Raw genomic sequence first — 5,000 nt, 5'->3', positions numbered from 1 at the left:
CGTATTCTTAATATGAGTTCCGGGAGTCAAACCGATTCACCATCACTCAATGATGCTTCAACCTGACCTGACTTTAGGAATTTTAGACCTAGAGGTGCCAGGTCATCTAGACAGAGGCCTGGTTGTTCGGTTGTATGGATGCTGAGGTGGCACTTTGAGAAGGCGACTTGGTATTTTGGCCCTTATCTCGAGTTAAAGTAACCACCAAGATCGTCCACAAGTATTTCACCTCTAACATAAACACAACTTCTACAACTACAGCCTCACCAGCACCAAACTCTATTTTGTGGTTTTATTCCCTTAGAATTTTATATCATAACTATATCAAGGGTAACGTTTTACCAATTAAATACATTAATAATAGCATAATTAGAGTGTCACTGCTTCTGGCCGATGACATATATATATTTATACACACACACACACACACACACACACACACACACACACACACACACACACACACACACACACACACACACACACATATATATATATATATATATATATATATATATATATATATATATATATATATGTATAAAGAGAGAGAGAGAGAGAGAGAGAGAGAGAGAGAGAGAGAGAGAGAGAGAGAGAGAGAGAGAGAGAGAGAGAGAGAGAGAGAGAGAGAGAGAGAGAGGGGGGGGGGGGGGCAGACAGAAAATCTAATATTAGGAGTCAGAGAAAGAGAGATAGAGAGAAGGGAATAATTGATTTTCTGTGATATTGTCGTGCCTGACAACTGATCAATTTATTAAAATTTGCCATGTAAAGTCTATCTATCTATCTATCTAAATATTTTTCTATCTATCTATCTATCTATATATATATATTTGTATTCATGTATGTATGTGTATATATCCATATATATGTATATATATATAAATATTCGGGGCTGAGCATTCGAATTATTACATAAGGTATCAGGAGCTATTCCATGTTGATAGTTCATTTATTTTCCAGAAAAGGAAAGAGTAATGAATATCATCAATTTCAAAGTGGAAGTTACATATGAATTAAGAGAAATAACGTGTATATCATATGTGTATATCATATATAGGCAGACACATTACATCCTGTATGAGCGACCATCGTTACAAGATTATTTTAAATAAATCAAATGAACATAAATTGGTTAGAAAAATAGTACAAAGTTCAAATACAGAATAAATATCAAAAATGAATAAACCGAAGACGGAGACGCGCGTGACCTTTAGAACACGAATGCCAAGAACAATAATAAACGGAGTCGCGGGAGAGCCGAATCCGCACCATCCTACAGCTATCAAGTTAGTGATACATTGTATTTTCACTCATGATAATATTAGATTGGAATTGTAGCTAAGATACGAAAGTGCCCTACCCCTGAGTTGGTAAAAATCAAAGATTTGCTTGCTGTATTGTGCCGGAAGAGCATTAATGTCTTAAATACCGACGTTGTCGTGTAATAATTTTGTGACCATTTGGTGTGTGTTTATTTACCTTTAGGTAAATTTTCAAAATGGGTCTGCAACAGGCAATGCTGTAACCTCCACGTTTTGACTCCAGCAAGGTCATCAACATCTCACATGAAAATGCTACTGTTATTATGAGATACATTAGAATCTAAAAGTTTCAATCTTTGACTCGACTAAAATAGTCATGATCTCCGTAATTAGTTCAGAAAGGAAACTGTAAAGTACATGGCAGACCAGTATTTTTTCCTTATATGTCTGCATAATGGGTCGTGATGATTTTGGTATCTTTGGATTCCTCTCATTGTCTAGTTTCCAAATATATAGAAATTATTGCGCAGAAACCCCCCTAACCCCCCACATTCTTGGCCATGATAGCAGGGGAAGGCATGAAAGGTACCAGAGAAATTGCAGGTTAACAATTAATAATATACACAGCATCAGTCACTGTATTGTCTCCAATGGGGGGCTGCTGCCCCGCAACCTACGCCCAGGAAAACAAAGAATCCTCCTTGTATTCACGGCAGGTGCAAGTGTACAACTGCTATGTGGAAACAGTTGCCAAGTCTTGGGCAGGGTTTAGGGGGTGGCAGCCCCCCATAGGGGGTTGCAGGGGGCACAGCCCTCTGCATTAGACAATATAGTGACCGATTCTATGTATATCATTTATACTTTACCCCGCAATTTCCCTGGTACCTTTCATGCCCTCCCCTGCTATCGGGGCCAAGGATGTAGGAGTTGGGGGGGGGGGGGGCTTCCGTGTAATAGAACATACATGTTTGCATTGTAGATGGTGAAAGGAATCCAATGATACTGAAATCATTACAATTTGTTATGTAGACGTATTAGAAAAAATTATCCAGACTTCACTCAAAAATCAAATGTTTGTAATATGAAGAGGTGATGTATTTTCTTTGTAAAAGATTCTTCAAATCCCTGGTATTTTTTTCTAATAGTTCCACATAATCAACAAATCATTTTACTGTGATCTTTTGATATATATTACTGTGCATTTCCTTCATTGTTCTCAGGAAATTTGAAGGATAAACTTTTACACAATATTCTTTCTCTGCAAGATTGTACATATTCTTATGTAAATATTGAGCATTTTTATTTTTGATAGGCAACAACAAGCTCAAGATGTAGAGCTTTTGTCTAGCTTTGTCATGCAATTGAATTTGTGGCTATATATATATATATATATATATATATATATATATATATATATATATATAAATATATATATATATATATATTTATACATCTACATATACATATATATATACACACACAACACGTACACACACGCACACGCACACGCACATGCACACACACATACGCACACACGCACACGCAAACACGCACACTCAAACACGCACACGCAAACACGCACACGCAAACACGCACACGCAAACACGCACACGCAAACACACACACATATACACACACATACATACACACACACACATACACACACACACACACACACACACACACACACACACACACACACACACACACACACACACACACACACACACACACACACACATATATATATATATATATATATATATGTATATATATGTACATATATATATATATATATATATATATATATATATATATATATATATATATATATATATATATATATATATATATATATATATATATGAACATATATATACATATAAATATACATACAAATATACATATAAATATACATACATACATATATATATGTTCATATATATATATATATATATATATATATATATATATATATATATATATATATATATTTATATATTTATATTTATATTATATATATATAATATATATATATATATATTTATATATATACATATGTATGTATGTATATATATACATGTGTATATATGTGGGGCAGCGTCGGCGGGGGTGGCAGAGGTGGCGTCCTCCCGGACCGACTACCCGAGGGTTAACCTCAGGCGGGAAGTCAGGGTGGGGGCTTGGAACGTCCGCTCTTTACGTCAGGATGATCGGTTACTCCTGCTATCGAGGGAACTAGGGAGGCTGCTCTCTCGGAGGTGAGAAGACCTGGCAGCGGCACGACCAGTGTAGGTGGCTACACCTATTACTGGTCGGGCAGCAGCGATGGTCACCATCTGCAGGGAGTAGCCATAGCTGTCTCCGGTAGGCTCCAGCCCTCGGTGGTAGAGGTCACTCCAGTTGATGAGCGTATAATAGTAATGAGACTGAAGCTGTCTTTGGGCTTCATGTCTCTTATTGCTGTGTACGCTTCTACCGATGTTTGTAAACTTGATGTGAAAGAGATGTTCTACGCCAAACTTGCATCCGTGGCAAACAGTTGTCCCCGGCGAGATATTCGTATTGTTCTGGGTGACTTCAATGCGGTATCTGGCTGCGATCGAGCTGGCTATGAGATGTCAATCGGTCCTCATGGTTCAGGAGTTGATAACGGCAGCGAGAATTCCCTCCTTTTCCGGGATTTTGCTAGATCCCAGAAATTGAGGATTTCTGGCTCCTGGTACCAGCGCCCAGACCCACATCGTTGGACATGGTACAGCGATGCGGGTAATGCAACCAAGGAGATCGACCACATTCTCGTTAGCACTCGTTGGAGGATCCTCCAGAACTGCAGGGTGTATAGGAGTGCTGAGTTCTGTGGTGCAGACCATTGATTGGTTGTGGCTACCCTCCGGGTACACTTCAAAACTCCCCAGCGGCCCAATGACCACCCTAGGGTGTTTCATCTGGACAAGCTGAAGGAGAGGGAGTGTGCTCGGAAGTTTGCTGAGACAATCTCTGATCAGTCACAGCGCTTGACAATCTGACAGACCCTGTACTTCTGTGGGACACCTTCAAGCATGAAACGCTTGATGCAGCCCAAGAATCAATTGGAGAACGCCCGAGAGCAAGACAGAATTCAATCTCTCAGGAGACACTGGAAGCCACTGATGCTTGCCATGCGGCTTGTCTGGCAGGGGATCGGGATTTGCACCGTTCTCAGGTGCGCAGAACTCGGTCTCTGTTAAGAAGGGACAAGGAACAGTTTATTAGGAATCTTGCTGAGGAGGTTGAAGGCCATTTCTTAGTAAATGACCTACGTCCTGCATACCAAGCCCTGAGAAAACTGAACTCCAAGCCCTCTTCTCAGGTGACTGCAGTTCGCTTAGTGGGTGGCCAGATCGTCTCAGATCCTGTTGCGGTGAGGGAGCGTTAAGCTGAATACTTTGAGCAGTTGTATCAGGTTGACCCTCCAACAGTTAACTTGGATGTGGGTAGTGCCGTGATTCCGCTGCCAGACCCACCCATTAGCGAGGACCCTCCCTCCCTAGCTGAGGTTAGGGAGGCAATCTCCAAGATGAAGAGTGGTAAAGCAGCGGGTATTTGCGGCATCCCAGCTGAACTGTTAAAGGCTGGTGGTGAACCTATGGCGTGGGGGTTGCATGCTGTCCTTGCTGCCATTTGGCAGTCCGGTACCGTTCCCTCTGACCTGTTGAGGGGTGTGGTTATCCCTCTCTGGAAGGGGAAGGGGGA

Source organism: Penaeus vannamei, chromosome 4 (genome assembly GCF_042767895.1).
Source record: "Penaeus vannamei isolate JL-2024 chromosome 4, ASM4276789v1, whole genome shotgun sequence".
Taxonomy (NCBI): domain Eukaryota; kingdom Metazoa; phylum Arthropoda; class Malacostraca; order Decapoda; family Penaeidae; genus Penaeus; species Penaeus vannamei.
The sequence above is the reverse complement of the archived record's forward strand: the minus strand, read 5'-3'. Positions refer to the sequence as shown.